Genomic DNA, 15,579 nt, shown 5'->3' on the forward strand with positions numbered 1-15,579 from the left:
CAGGTAAAAAAACGATACAAGAAATTTTGCTGATATGGAGAAGAATGAAAAGACAGGAAATGTTGAGAATCCTGGGGGGATTAAAGTGTGAGACTAGCAGAGACTGACATAAAAAGGGATAACGGATATAATGAGATTAGTCCTGACTACTTCAGGCAAGTATAGTGTCAAGGCTGTGAATGCTGGAGGGAGAAATGCTATGTAAGAAGGTCTTTGTCAAAAGAAGACAACAGGCAGGCTTAGTCTCTGTGCAAAAAGGGCTTCCCCTTCATCCCTAACGATGGCTTCCAAGGAAACTATAATATACTTGTAAGGATGCAGAATTCTTAAAAACTAATAAAGAGGTTAGAACAGTACCTAGTATCTAATAAGCACTTGAAGGTAACCATTTATTAGCTAATCAAGTGTAAAATATAATTATCGTAGCAAAAAAGGATATCATCTCACATTTTTCTCTCCTCAGCTAAATGGATTTCCCCAGTAAATGCCAAGAAAACTACTACCAAAAAGGACTCTTTTCAGAAAGGAGAGGAAATATTCGACATTAACTTCTACGTAGTGTTCACAATTTTCAGAAAGCCCACCTCAATGGCAGAATTCAGTTCAGCAAGCATACACTGAGCACCTACTACTATGTACCAAATACTATTCCCAGAACCTGGGATATATCAGGGAACAAACATCCCTACCCGAGTAGATGGAGATCAGCAACAAATAGTGTAGGTATAGAATAAATGAATTATAGGATATGTATGAAAATATTATAGAAAAAAACAAAATAATGCAAATATTAAGGGAGAAGAGCCTGAGTTCTAACTGTAAATAAATAGGGTAGGCCTTACTGAAAAGGAGATCATTTGAGCAAAGGTCTGAAGGAGTTGAGGTAGCTATGGGGGTATCTGGAAAAGTGTTCTTCGGGCAAAGAGAAGAGCCAGAGCAAAGGTTCTAAGGCCTTTCCATTTAGTTCTTGCCATTACTTGGCAATAATTTCATTAATTTCTTTATTTTCTTTTCCATGTGAACCTCCAATCCCACTCTCCACCTCAATAGTGAGTGATAACAGCTAACATTTATAAAACATTTACCAGCTACGGAGCATTGTTCCAAGTGTTTTTAAACAGATAAAAAAGGGACAAGTTACACCTGGGGGGCTCAGTGGTTGAGTGTCTGCCTTCGCCTCAGGGCGTGATCCTGGAGTCCCAGGATCAAGTCCCACATTGAGCTCCATTCATGGAGCCTTCTTCTCCCTCTGCCTAGGTCTCTGCCTCTGTGTGCGTGTGTCTCTTGTAAATAAATAAATAAAATCTTTAAAAAAAAGATAAAATAACTTAATCCTTAGCACAGATCTATGAAATATAACACTGCCTCCATGTTACAAGGGAGAGGTACACAATTAGCAAGTGTCAAGAGTCCTGAAGCAGCATGTGTAGTTACTCTTCTCTACTATAAAACAACACTCAGTACAAACTGCCTCAAGTTTTCTTCTAATAAATAGAATCCCTCATAGTACACATTCAATTACTATGAAAGCTTTTATAATTTGTCTGCCTGTCATTTTTACAGTCATTTTCTAGATTAAATCGTCACCTAAAGTCTGCACTTACATCTTCCTTATCCTTTTCCCCAAATCTGGTTTACATTCGTAGACTAGTGAAATTGCTTTAATATGGTTCTTGATCATCATAAGCCAAAGGGCTTTCTCTATTTTCATTCTCCTTAAATGTTGTATTGGACTATGCCACTTTCTTTTCTTCTTACAATACAAATGATACTGTATTGGATCTTCCTAGTCCTCATCTTTGTGATTTCTCTCTACTGGAAAATCTCTTTGTTTTCCAAAACTTAAACTTTTCTATCTACCTTCTACTTCTCCAATTATTGCTTTAATAACACTTTTCACTTTGACTCCTTAAATACAGAGGTCTCAAAAGTTTAATTTGGGTCTTTTGTGTTTCTCTCATTACCTCACAGACTCCCTTAAGATTCATTCATCTGATAAACATTTATTGAGCACTTACTATCTATGAGGCACTGTCTGGGCTATTAAAGTAGATCAGTGAACAGAACAGACCAAAACAACAACAGCAACAACAACAAACACTCTGTCCACATAAAATCAAATAATTCTGTGCTACCAAGGACACCCAAAAACCATCTTCCCCTAAATACAATTTTAAGCACCTCACTCTCCTAATGTAAAAAAAAAAAAAAAAAGAGAGAGAGAGAGAGAGAACCTTGCCATGATTGCCCTCTTAACAACCACATCTAAATTTCTCTGCCTCAGTTCAAAACACTCCATAATCATTTTTATCACATCTATCCAGTGTCATTTTCTAATACTCCCTGATTCAAAGAATTCTAGGCAGGCCAGTCCTTTGATTATCCCCTCAAACACATTACTTTTATTTCCAGCTTATCAAATAACTACTAAAAACAAATGTCTAGTACCTAAACATTAAAAGATGTCTTTAGGGATCCCTGGGTGGCGCAACGGTTTGGCACCTGCCTTTGGCCCAGGGCGCGATCCTGGAGACCCAGGATCGAATCCCACGTCGGGCTCCCGGTGCATGGAGCCTGCTTCTCCCTCTGCCTATGTCTCTGCCTCTCTCTCTCTCTGTGACTATCATAAATAAATAAAAAAAATTTAAAAAAATTAAAAGATGTCTTTAATAAAAAAAATAAGTCTTCAAAAATGAATGTTTTCTGAATCTTTCAAAATGTATAATAATAGCAGACACTTATACAGCATTTGCTACATACTGAACATTATTCCAAGGACTCTACATATATTATGTCATTTATTCTACTGATAATCCACATCTTCATCCTACAAATGAGGAAGTTGAGGCCCAACAGGTAACTTACTTTCAGTCTGACAAGTAGTAGATGGTAGAGCCAAGATTTACATTTAGGCAGTCTTGCTTCATAGTATACTGCATACTCCCAGTAGCAGCAATAAATAAAAATAGGGAGAATTCAAAGGGCTTGCACAGAAAATGAGAGGCTATTAAAAACTATGTTCAACTACGGAAAATCATTTAAGTTAGTCCTGTGCTTCAAATACTGAAGAAAATATTTCTTTAATATCATGTCAAGTTTTAAAAATTGTAGAATAGTACATAATAAAAAATACAATCTGTAAACAGACACATCATGTATTATTCAGAGTTCACCAAAGCTGCTGAAAATATTCACCAGGCATGACAAAAGAATATATGGTGACACATGACTAATGTTCTTTTGTTAGAATGACTGTATTAAAGTATTTTACTGTCATGCTTGCTTCCATCAGGATCAAAATAGATTTGAATACAATGCAGGGAAGAGAGGTCTCTACCTTAAAAAGAGACTACTAGCTTTATTATTTGGAAGCAAAAGTCACTTCTAGGACTGTCCAGTATGACAGAAAAGAGTTTAATAGAAGTAAGAAATCTCAAAAAGTACCACCAACCATCAACTTAAGGAGGTACTCTTTAGCCTATCATTAACTCCATGGCTACCAAAGGACCTTTTAAAACGTTCCTAAGGACTCATTTGGTAAATTCATGAAGCTATTTTATAACTGAATTCATAAAATTAAAAATAAAAGGCAGAGAACTTTTCATAAAATAATCTTAGAATATTACATCACTAACATATAAGCAGATGAGGAGTATCATACCTATCCTTCTCTTTCCTGTTTCCCCTTTCCTCATGGCAGAGAAAAGACTAATTCATTAGGTTTCAACTTATAAAGGTTAAAATGAACAAGGCTGGACAAGGATGCTAGTTTGACTTGGAAAAGGCTAAAGTCTGTAGCCTTCCCAACTTGTAATTATAGTCTAACTTAGAAAAAAAAAAAAAAAAAAAAACAATCCCAGTGTGCCTAGGTGGTATGGCTGGTTAAGTGTCCAACTCTTGGTTTCAGCTCAGGTCGTGATCTCAGGGTTGTGATATTAAGCCCCATGTCAGGCTCCATGCTGGGAGTGAAGCCTGCTTGGCTCTCCCTCTCCCTCTGCCCCTTCCTCACCATGCTCATTCTCCCTCTCTCTCCTCTCTCAAATAAATCTTTAAACAAAAAGGGACGCCTGGGTGGCTGAGTGGTTGAATGTCTGCCTTCGGCTCAGGGCGTAATCCCGGGGTCCTGGGATGGAGTCCCACTTTCGGCTCCCTGCGAGGAGCCTGCTTCTCCATCTAAGTCTCTCCCTCTGTGTGTCTCTCATGAATAAAGAAATGAAATCTTTAAAAATAAATAAACAATAAAGCTGAAGTGTGTAACCAAAGGCAGCAAAGGAGCTACTGCCATCAATGCTTTAGGCAAAAATGCACAGTTGCCATTGTTAGAATCTGAAGTCTTCTCACTTTATTTTCTGCCTCCCCTCCCCTTTCCTGGGTTTACAATGCACCTACCCTCCTGGCCACCCAAGGCAACCCCAAAGCCACTCACAAAATCAGCTCCTTCTTAAGAACTGAATGAAAAAGCAGCAAACCTCTAATAATAAGAGATTTATTTAAGTTTTTAAAATCTAAGAGAGATTTTTTGGAGCAAGGAACCATTTTCTCCCCACTACCACTATTATAAATGGCTCCACACTCCAAAGGACTAAATTAAAATTTCTTGGGAAAAGACTAGATTGGCAGCTACACTGAAGATATTCTCAATGCTATGCTATGTATTTGATACTTCCCTCCCACATACACTGGTGGCAATGAGAAAGATATATAATCCTCAAGATTCTCCTCCATGAAGGGACCTCAATTCAATCTTAAATCCAAAATTAACACATTAAACCCCTTGATAGTGGGACACCTGGGTGGCTCAGTGGTTAAGTGTCTGCCTTTGGCTCAGGTTGTGATCCCGTGATCCCGGAGTCCTGGGATTAAGTCCAGCATCACGCTTCCAGAAGGGAGCTTGCTTCTCCCTCTGCTTGTATCTCTGCCTCTCTCTGTGTCTCTCATCAATAAATAAACTCTTTAAAAAAAAATTAGGAATAAAAAAAAATACCCCCCCCCCCACCGTAAACCCCCAAGAAGGCAATAGCTTTCCATTCTAGTGACCACATTAGAAAGCACACATGGCCAGCTAAATAAAGTAATAAGTAAAAAAATGTCAAAAATAGCTCTGTCACATTACCAGGAGTAAGGAGGTCGTCAGATGGAGAGAATGTTGAAGAAAAACAGACATGTCCCAATATGTACTATGTTGCATCATCATCTGTATCCCTGTCAGTATTTCCTATCCTTATCAATATTTCCTAAGTACCTAAAAGGTCTATGGCATTATTGTAGGTCATACCTTTCATAATACCAGGACCAAAAATGAATGGTAAATAAAAATAAATTTAGTTTTGAAGTTGTTGCAAGCACCCTCAGCTTGAGACGTTTTCAGACTCTGAGAATCCTTAAGATCCACATTCTATATACTATAGAGAATGAATACATGATATTGAAGGAAACAGTAAGAGAATAAATAGCAATACAGTATTATTCATCAACTACTTAAAAAGCCAGAAGCAAGAAATCTACTTCTCCCCCCTGCTTTAAGACAAAATGTAAAATTTTCCTTCACAAAACAAATGCAAAATTTTTGAGAAATACAAAACAGATGAAGAAAGCTGGTTTAATGAAGATTCAACAAAACAAAAAAGCACTTCAAGGGTCTCATAATTTAAGAAAAATTCCAAATAAATCACATATGACTGTTTAAACAGATCTATTTCTAATAATACCTTTGCAGAGTATGACAAAATAAAACAAAGAACACATTTTCATTTTATAATGTCCCTACATTCTTTTCTAGCCTGCTGACCTAAACTTACCCATCCTTAAGGGAGCTTGGAGCTGACAATAGTTAGTGCCCTACTTCATCAGAATTTTCTGCCACTTTTTCTGCTCTCATTGGGTCATTATTAAATTTTACAAATATTTAATAATATATATTGGTTATATTCAGATAAAAGTTTCCTAATACTCCTTCTGAACTCATTCACCATAAGATGCAGATGAGGCATAAACTTCTCTTTTATAAGTGAGATATGTTCCATCTCTTAGTATCATGTAATTTCTCTTCCCTTTTTTCTTTTTTTTTTTTTTGAGAGTGAGAGCTCAAACACAGAGAGTACAGAGGTAGAAAGAGAGAGAATCTCATGAAGCAGACTTCATGCTGAGCGCAGAACTCAACAGAGGGCTTAATCCCAGAACCCTGAGATCAGACACTTAACTGAGCAACCCAGATGCCCCTCTTACAATCATATAATTAAGTCTGTCTTTTATTTTCCAAACTCTCATTCCCCAGTGAAAGAATATCTAAAATTATTTTAAAACACTGGTAGCTATTCTCTACAGAAATTTTTAAGATTTAAGATTGTTACACTGAGTATCATACATCATCACTTCCCTTCTAAAAGCTAGGCCTGGATAATAAATTGAAGTTTGCTATCAAAGATAAATCAACCACATTTCTTCAGTTCTTCATTCTCGAAAACCTTGGTGTCATTTCTGAATGTAAGGGATTGAAAGAGAAGATGGAATCAATTAGCTGCCAAATCCTGTAGTACTTCAACACTAACTTCTCTCGGTGGCCCCTTACCTCAGTGGCCTAGTCATTAATTTTTCAAATTCAACTCGGGACGCCTGGGTGGCTCAGCGGTTGAGTGTCTGCCTTCAGCCCAAGGTGTGATCCTGGAGCCCTGGGATCGAGTCCCACATCGTGCTCCATGCATGGACCCTGCTTCTCTCTCTGCCTGTGTCTCTGCCTCTCTCCCTGTGTCTCTCTGAATAAATAAATAAAATCTTTAAAAAAAGAAATTCCAACTCAATTGTCAGCCCCAAAATATGATGTATCCTACTGAAAAGAAATCTTTCTTTAAAAAAAAAAGCAAAAAAAAAAAAATTAAAAAAATAAAAATAAAAAAATAGAAATAAAAAAATAAAAAAAATTAAAAAAGCACCGTTAATATGTTATCTCATGCCTCCTGACCAACTCTAATGGTTCCTTACTATTTAATAGTTAGATCAAATTCAACTTGACACTGAATATACTTTTCATAACCCAGCTCTACTGTAGTATACTAACTTATTTAACACCATTCCCAGAAAGTAAGACCTTGTTTCAAGTGGTCAGACTACTTACATCCCTCCAACATCACGCTAGTCACAACGAATGTTTGCTCACATATGGAATGTTCTTCCGGAGATGCTCTCTCCCTTTGCAGATGGTATATATTATTTAATCAAGTTCCACTTTCCCTAGGAAGCCTCACTCCTAGAACTTCAGACTGAAGACATCCCTACACTGAAGTACTAAACTCGACTACGTATACAGCACATTATTTGGATACTGCTTTGGACAGTGCTAGTTATACTATTATGAAAGTTTACCCAATAAGATGATAAACTCTTAAGAGGTTGAGTCATAGCCCAAAAAGTGGATCTATAAGTACTCAAAGACTATTTGATAAGCTGATTATTAATCTTGATAAAAAAATCAAGATATTTTATTATGTCAAGAGAGTTCCAGTACAAATGAAATAATGTGATGATTAGGATTTGCTTCAAAATAATCTAGGTCAAAGAGCAGGGGGATGGGAGATAAAGTAAGTAGAGGTATATGTGAAACCAGATTGGTTATGAGGTGATAATCCTTGAAGCTGAACGACAACTACACAGAAGTTGGTATCAACTTTCATACTTAAGATTTTTCACTTTAGTAAGTTTATTTTTTTTCTAAATACTAATAATCTCTTTACTTCATTTTAAATGACAAAACCAAGATACGTTATAACATTTTCTTTACTCAACAAATATTTAGGTCCCATTTCAGATTAAGAAAAAAATTTCTGGAAAGATCTAATTTGACAGAGAATTTACAGCATCCTAATTCTAAGAATTAATAAAAATAAGGTAAAAAATGTGATCAAAATGGAAAGGGCTCTGTATCAAAGAAATAATTAATCTTACTAAAAGCAAGACTGTGTGTATTTCAAATTTTCATTCAATTACAGCATTCACAAATAGGTCCATCCAAACCTCAGAAAATAAAAAATATCAGGAAAAAAACATAAGCATACAAAAGGTTAAAAAAAATTGCTACAATCAATGTTCAAGAACACAAATCGGCCGGTATTATTTTAGGAAATTCATAATCTGAAGACATCTACTGCCCTCAACAAGGAATGACTTAACAGGTTCTTCAGTAATCAGAAAAATTAGCATTTCTTCTTTATTCCAAAGACTGAAAAACACACTTAAGAAATTTCAGATATTTGGCTTAATGACAATGTATCTGTTTGTTGCTGTTATGGAATGCTCCACCCTTTTGATATTTCAGCCTATAGCTATTTTTCAAATTTCAATCAGTATTTTCCCCTACAACATCATTCATTAACTTCTTCCAAAAGCAGGAATGCAACACCAGCTACCTTTAAATGTTGGCATTTTATTCTTCTAATTGCACTGTTTGTTTGTTTGTTTTGCCTTGACTTATTTTTTTTCAGGACCGATTTTGGGAATAAAATAGTATGATTATTTTGATTTTCCCTCTCCATACTGTCTCTAAACACTCAAGAGGTAAGACTTTAGTTGCCATAACTAAAAAAAAAAAAATTAGTTTTGAAATGACATGAGACAGACAGACATACAAACAGCAAGATTTATCTTCATAGCAATCTATCATCTCATCACCCAATGCAATTAAAGTTTAAAACAGGACAATACTCTTGTATAAACATAGTAAGAATGAAATCTTCCTCACAAATACAGATATTGGGAATAAAATAAACTCATCCTCAAATTCCCTTGTACTATCCTGAAAATTAACTCTTTATAGTAAGTAAAAGTAATCATTTTTTTGATAGCATCTAAGGTCTCCCTTGCCCTGGAAAAAAAAGTTCTATGGGAACACTAATCTAAAGGAGCAAAACAGTGTTGAAATTTTCTCTTCCATAAACCAATTTCTGATTAAAAAGTAAAAGAATTATACTATGAAAAAGAAATGTGACCAAACCCACTGGATTATATTACTACACTTAAAAAAGTTAATTAACATTTACCACACACTCTTTTCTAATAAAGAAGGCCACATAATAAGATTAAAAACAATTTGGAAAAAATTCTTTCAGAAAACCACTATATATGTGATTAAAAAGTCCCACTTACCGTCTTTTCTTGCATCACTACATGACTGAGTAAATTATGCCATCATTATAATTTGCAAAATCTCAACTACTGAGAAAAAATATTTATTACTATCTTTAAGATACCAGGGGTATTGACACATTTTATATAAGAATGGGCATTTGCAGATTTTTCTTAGTATCTTTGAAGTAACATAAAATTTTTTATATCTCAAAATGTGTTAAGTTTTATCCAATACATGCTACTCCAGTGGGATAAAAACCATTTACAAGTTCCACTTAGATTAAGAAATCCTTTGAGAAAAGTATGTAGTACATTCCAGTTATACTATTTCTAGAACAGTAAAAATCTCTATAACCTATTTCCCCACTGTTTTCCTTTGGAACCAACTGAGCTAAATGTATCTTCCTTTACAAAAAGTCAAGACAGCACCACACTTAATGACAGAAAAACTAACTGAATTTTCAGCAGAGGCTGAAGTTTTCACAAATTAAGACTTTCTATTTCACTTGAATGATCTATAAAAATAATAACATGAGTTGAAATAGATTCAATTGAGTATTACTGCAGGTACAAAATACTTGCACATACACACTAAAATGAAGAATGTAGCTTCACCTTAAAACCAGGAGTAGGGAAGGAAAGGGAAGCCTTCTAAAATCATAGTGCTTAAACAGAAAATATTTTTGTCATTCCCTTAAGTGTTTTAAAATCATTTTAAAAAATAAAATTCCCCTAATGAAAGAATTCATCCTTAAGCAACACTTTCTTTTACAAAACAATGAGTTGAAAGTTACTGCTAATGAAGTTGAAGGGCAGTATAAAATTTTCTTTTCCTGCATTTTGTCATTTGATTATAACTGCCTCAACCTAATAAAAGGCTTGTCTATGCAATTTTATGAAAACAAATTTTATATAAGTTAATTTAAAGTAATTCATGTTCAAAAACCTTCCTACAAAAATCACCTATTTGTCTGAAGAATTCAACTACTGAACCTGGCAAAAATTATTCCAATCAAAAAAAATAAAAAATAAAAAAAAAAAAAAGGAAAGAAAAAAAACAAACAAAATCCACCAAAGTATGAAGTTGCAATGCAGATTACATGTAAAAACTTAAACCATACAAAAGTATTTTGAAATTACAGATCCCAATTTCCTATCAAAATGCAAAAAAAAAAAAAAAATTTAAATACCTCCTTCAAATGTACTAAAGATCTCAAAGTGAATTCGTTTTGACTTCCAAGTGCTGAAATTAAGAATCTGATGACTGCTGGAGAGAAGTATGGAGTGAAGAAAATTACTTGAGAATGTATTTATTAGTGAGCTAAAGGATCTTTACAAAAGATGTATTGAAATCATTTACACTTTTCTGCCAGAAAAACAGTCTTCTCCTAGAACACACTGCTTACAAATCAGCCAAGTATGACTGCCAAGGTTTCCTAAACCTTGTGTTAGTATTATTTGCAGGTATGAAGTGGAAAGCTTCTTCAGCAGCACATGACAAAAGAAAAGGATATATATTTTTACTTAGAGTTGAAGATCAATTGTATTAAGCATGTTCCTACTAACAGAATAAATATCAGTAATTTTTAAAAGAAAAATCTTGAATTATAACTCAGGACAAGGCTAGCTATATAAACTGCTTACAATTCTCAGAGAGTAGGGATTTATTTAGTCTCCCCAAATTGGGGCTTCGGTGCCTAAAAGTTGTTTTTCTAAACAGCTTTTTTAACCTTGGTTTATATCTGAAAAAGCAGACCATTCATCACAATCCAGTAAATATAGTGCCAAAGGAATATTCCTCAAGTATTACAGGAAAAATTTACAAAAATCACAAGAATAAAGCAACGTGCAAAAGTGATTAAAAGGGTAACTAGGTATGTCTTTCTTCTTGAGGTACTATTACTTTTGCAAACAAGAGGTATACTGCTGCATGAGATTGCTACTATGACTTCAACATTTTTACACGTGTCTTAACACAGCGTCTTATTTATGTCTAAACTTGAAATGTATGTATCTGATCTATGTAATCCCATTTGCCTTCCCAATAATTCTTTATTTCACAGAGCTGTGATTACAGGCTCCTTATACCATTAGTCAGGGCATTTCAATTTCTGCTTTCATCAAAAAACACACATTATTAGCCATCCCTTGTTCCTAGTTTTCCGCTTTTTAATGTAGATACTAATAACAGTGAGTGCCAACAGATGCATGTAAGAGTACAGCTTTGTCATTTCTTCTCCCAGCCCCCTTCTTTTCTGTGGAACAAAAAAATGGGAATTCAGTTTTTGAGGAAAAAAAAATTCCATTTTTCTTTTGCAATTATATCTAATGAGTCTTCAAGAGAAGACCATTCATTCAGATGCCTACCATTCCAGAAATGTCACAAGAGACAACTTCCCAAATCCAACAACCCCTAAGTAAGCCTAATACTGGCTGGAAAGGAAATTTCCACCTGAACCATAAATATGTCATCAATTAAGCCGACCGGCAATAGAACCCATGGAGTCAATGACCAATTTTTAATATGGAAAGGATCTGTAACCCACACAGAAGCACCAGATAATCAGAATCTCCTATTTTCGTGTGGAGCTCACAGATTCATTTGGTTGCAGGCCAGATTTATCTTATTTTGAAATGCCTGGGCTAATATTTGCTGGTATAATCAGAGTTCACATGAAGGGGGGGGGGGGGGGAGGAGGTAATTCAGTAGGATGCTTAGCAGCAGAGAGAAGCCGGTCAAAAAATAGAAGGCGGCGGCGGGGGTTGGGAGGGGACAAACAAACAAACAAACAACAAAAAGCCACAAGTCCCAACAGAGCGAATAATCCACAAATAGATCACTGAAAGGGGGAAAAAAAAAAAAGAAGAAGAAGAAAAGAAAAGAAAACGCTCCTCTCCCGAGCAGCCTTAATAAAAATGATCTGGACTCCTGACGTTTAACAGTATCCTACCTCACTTAATTCACTTCCCCAACTTGACTTTTCAGGGGGCCAAGACGGGGCATCCCTTTTTTTTTTTTTTCCTTTCCCCTTTCTGGAAGTGTATGCTGAAAGAATCTGTACAGAAAAGAGGGAAGGAACGGACAATTGCCAAGAAAGCTGTGAAACAGGTGGGTCAGACCGAGCAGCAGCAGCAGCAACAGCAGCATCCAGATACTTAAGGGGCAGCTTTAAAATGACAGATGTGCTTAAAGCAGAGGCTGCACCTCAGAAGGCGCGCCAGTGTAGCAGGCAGAGTAGGGGCGGACTGCAGAGGGGAGGGGGGGCAAAGGCTAACTCTGGGGTGGGAGCGGGGGCAGCAGGAAAAAAAAAAAAACACACACAGCAGGACGAGGGGGGGCGGCACGGGGAGTGGGGACCGGTGAGCGGCAGCGACTCGGGTCGGAGTGCAAGTGATGGCTCCGGGCCGGGGAGGCGGGGGCTCCGGGGCAAGGACGCCAGGCAGAGGGGAGTCCCGAGCCCCGGGATTTGTGCCCTACGGAAGCGCAGGGCGGAGAGCCCCGGACGGGAGTGCGCCTCGGCTCCCCGGCTGGGGACGTCTCGCAGGAGTCGCCGCTGCGCCGCCTCCAGCCCCGCTCCCTCTCCCCGGTGCTAACTGCTGTGGCGTAGAGGGGAGAGCGGGGGGGGGGGGGGGGGGGGCGGCGGGGAGGAGGAAGGCCGAGGAGGAGGAGGGTGAAGGCGAAGCGGGGGGTGGGGAGGAAGGGGGGTGCGGCCTGCACAGTCCCAGCGAAGCCTCCGCGCTCTCGTAGCCGGTCAGCCCCGGGTTTCCCCTAAGCCCAGCCCCGCACAGACTCACCCGCCTGCCTTGCCTCGCTTTCCCCTCAGCCGACTCCACGCGCTGCCGCGTCCTCACGGGAGACCACTGAACGAGCTTCGGGGACACAAAAACTCTTCAGAACCGGGCCTGATTGCTTCCGCGAGTCCGACCTTTACGGCTGAGAGACGGACTCTCAGCTTTCGGTGGGTTCCACAGCCAGACGGGCCACCATCTTACATTAGGGTAAGACTCCTCCGGCCTGCGGTGCGCAGGCGCACGCCGATCCGGCCGGGAGGGGCGGGGGGAGGGGCGGGAGGAGAGGCGGGCGGCCGCACCCGCAGCACCCTGGGAGTTGTAGTCCGCGGAGGATGCCCGCCCAGCTGCAAGCCGGGAGTTGCAGTTCTGGCGCCCCCGGGGGCGGACTTGATGCCCGCCTCACGTGGCTGTTCGATTCACCACCACCGCCTTTCTCCGTGTTTTGCTTCGTTCTGCGCCCGCGTGTGAAGCCCCGCTGTCCTGTGGCCGGCGGGCTCCGCCAGCCGCTCGGAGTCCTCGGGGTTTGCTCAGGAATGGGATACCAGAACTCCAAGCGAGCTTCAGCACTTTGGAGGGGAGCCGGCTCGGGCTCCTCTGTGCCCCGCCCCCACCGCAGGTACCTAAGGGGGCGGGGTCGAGGCAGGGGGCGGGTGGGAGGAGCGCGGGGTTTGATCTAGGGTGAGAATTTGCGTCTGGGGCGGTGTCTGTCCGCGGAGAGGGAGCGTTGACTCGTTTCCCGTGTCTGCGCGGGGCCGAGCCAGCAGCACCCGTGGTCCCCGCCTCTTCGTGCATCTCCAGCGAAGAAACATCCCCCCCGGACCGTCCTGTACGGAGATGAGCGAGGGAACGGCGGACCCACGCACTTGCACGAAAAACGTGTTTTCCGATGAGACGCAAATGTGACAACGGTATGCGGACTTCGCTGCAAGTTAGTTCGGTGTTTCACCTGGGGGGCTCCGCGCGTGAGGTTCCCGGACCACTGCGCACATCGGTACATCGCAAAGAACGTGAGAAGGCACCTGCAATCCCCGCAGCCCCTGCGAATCCCTGCGATTGAGGAATGCTCCTCAATCACGAAAATCAAGCCCCAGGTGGCCCTCGCTTGTCTCCTAGAACTCTGCAGAAAGTGGCGCTCGAAGCCCTCCGGTTTGCTTGTTGCGCGTATTCCTCGCCCATTCATGCAACCCATGAGCTCCTCCTGGGTGCCTGGCGCTGTTCAATACCAGGGAAGACGGTGGTGAGTAAAACGCAAAATTCCCTGTGTCTGTTCTAAGAACGCCTGTATCTATTCTAGCTGTGTAGGGGTGAAGGTAAAGGGGGAGGAGGCGATCAATTTTTAAAATATAGTATTGAAATGCGTAGCGTATCGTCACGGATGAAAAATTTTAAAGCAGAAAAGGGAAATAAGGGAGGACGTTGCAATTTTACATATGTGGACCTAATTTCATAAAAAGAACCCTTTCCGTTATTGAAGATGAGAACCGTTGCGTGAAGAACGAAAAGGGTAATCTTAGCCCTCCTCGTCTGTCTAATCCAGTGTTTCTCAATCTTGTTTTGACCCAACACACCTTTTTTTCAAATGACACATACTTTCACAATGTCTCCTCTATTAGCCTAAAATGAAATTCGTAGATAATACAGCCTGCATACATGCCGGATTTGGTTTAAATCTAATCTAAAATATAAAAAGTATAAAGAAAGTAATTTATAATACAGTGACTCCTGTTTCAGTATATAAATGTTCAGGCATGACCGTTCTAGGAAATCTAATCAAGTTATAAATCAAGTGTCTGCACTTATAAGTAAAATCCCCACGAATGTGAAAGCCACAACTGACACAGGTTTGGTGCTTTGGCCACCTCTGGTGGACGACACTAATCTGTTCTCGCTGTAGAAACATTCCTAAAATGTTCGCTGTTGAAATTATGTAAAAATAAAAAACAGCTTTGTGTTCATATGTAAAATAGGTCAGCTTTCAGGTGCAGCTAGTTATACACAGGTTTTTCACCTACACCGGGACATTTAAAAGCCAGAGGGACACACAACTTTTCATTGAGGAACAGTCCCGCGTTTTACAATTCTAGGTTCCTGGCCTTTTCTCTTAAAGGCCAGTGATACCTCCTAGAGTATATAACACTAGAAGGCAATACCACCCCTGCTGAGGGTCATGCATTGATGGAGACTAACAGTGAAGAAGTGACATTTCCTGGATCGGTAACTAATTAGTGCCCTCTCATGCCAGCGCTTCTTTTACTGCTCTATATTTGCAAGTTTTCATATATGTGTATGTATATATACACATATACATATTTTATATATATATAATTTCATTTAGATTTATCCATATAACATGTAATTATCATACCATGTTTTTTAAAGATTTTATTTATTTATTCGTAGAGACAGAGAGAGAGAGGCAGAGACACAGGCAGAGGGAGAAGCAGACCCCACGCAGGAGCTCGACGTGGGTCTCAATCCCCGTCTCTGGGATCACGCGCTGGACTGAAGGTGGCGCTAAACCACTGAGCTACCCGGGCTGACCTCTCCTACCATTTTTAAAGTTAATTAACATTGAATTCTATTACCCAACTTGCTTAATGATTCCTCAGTGAGGGGATATATCATCTATTCATGCAATAAATGTTTTCTACCTTCAAGCATTGTGTTAGG

The 15,579-nt window shown here is 39.4% G+C and overlaps 1 protein-coding gene and 1 long non-coding RNA gene across 9 annotated transcripts in view; one reads left to right on the top strand and one right to left on the bottom strand.

Annotated features, from left to right (window-relative positions):
• CNOT4 (CCR4-NOT transcription complex subunit 4) overlaps positions 1-13,186 on the bottom strand; it is a 136,928-nt gene extending 123,742 nt beyond the window's left edge. For 6 of the 7 annotated variants that reach the window (XM_072777336.1, XM_072777334.1, XM_072777335.1 and 3 more), the window contains exon 1: positions 12,913-13,186. The gene's annotated coding sequence lies outside the window, so the exon portion shown is untranslated. The remainder of the gene's footprint in view (positions 1-12,912) is intronic. The other variant, XM_072777333.1, reaches the window with a different exon arrangement.
• Positions 12,820-15,566, top strand: LOC140605175 (uncharacterized). Of its 2 annotated transcripts, none has more exons than XR_012007899.1 (3): positions 12,820-13,525; positions 13,671-14,146; positions 15,310-15,566. It is a non-coding gene; the product is annotated as an uncharacterized lncRNA (long non-coding RNA). The 2 variants fall into 2 exon arrangements; XR_012007900.1 differs by having other exon boundaries at positions 13,708-14,146.
• The last annotated feature ends 13 nt before the right edge of the window (positions 15,567-15,579 follow it).

The sequence above is a fragment of the Canis lupus genome, chromosome 15 (genome assembly GCF_048164855.1).
Source record: "Canis lupus baileyi chromosome 15, mCanLup2.hap1, whole genome shotgun sequence".
NCBI lineage: Eukaryota > Metazoa > Chordata > Mammalia > Carnivora > Canidae > Canis > Canis lupus.